This window comes from Ambystoma mexicanum, chromosome 2p (assembly GCF_040938575.1).
Source record: "Ambystoma mexicanum isolate Mex_15411 chromosome 2p, UKY_AmexF1_1, whole genome shotgun sequence".
Taxonomy (NCBI): Eukaryota; Metazoa; Chordata; class Amphibia; order Caudata; family Ambystomatidae; genus Ambystoma; species Ambystoma mexicanum.
The window spans coordinates 527,008,749-527,009,480 of NC_090923.1; positions in this window are offsets into that span (position 1 = coordinate 527,008,749).

Sequence of the window (732 nt, forward strand, 5' to 3'; positions counted from 1 at the left end):
TGTGTTGGGTCAATACACAGAACTGTATGCTACTCCGTTCCCTCGTCATCTGTCTCTTGATATGATATGGCATTTGTAACGCGCCTATACACAAGTGTTTCAAGGCGCGAAAACAGTACCATATTCTTCCTCGTGAGTGCGGCTTCTAAGTGCATGGTGATGGCGGTACCTGAAACTAGCTCCCTCTGTACTGCTGGTCGAAAATAAAAGTCTGCAGGCAGTCTAAGTGTGTGATCCTTGATCAGTGGTGCCCATCCCAACAAAACCTGTACCCTATACAAAAATAGTTAGGGGTGCACTGGTCTGTGCACAAAATGCTTGTATGAGTGCTGCAACCCGCTTGTAATGCATGCCTGGTGTGGAGCACACAATATCCTTCTCTGTGAATGATATGGTCATGTTCAATTTGCTCATAATATCTCTGCCCAATATGTTGATGGGTGTGTCTTTTGAATATAACAGGGGTGCTACAATTTGTTGTGTCCCTATGGTAAGCGGCAACTCTTCAGTTACAGGAACCATTACTATAGCCCCAGATAATCCCTGTGTGCATTATTTTGTCCGACGGGAGAAAGGTACCCTCCTTAATACAGTACTTGGTTGCTCCTGTGTGGACCAAAAAAGAGAAGTCTTTCTGGCCTATTTCACTGCCACCTCAGGTTCCTCCTCAGCATCTGCAGTTACCGAAAGGACTGGACACATCAGGGTTTCCTGTGGGCTGGCCTATTGGGT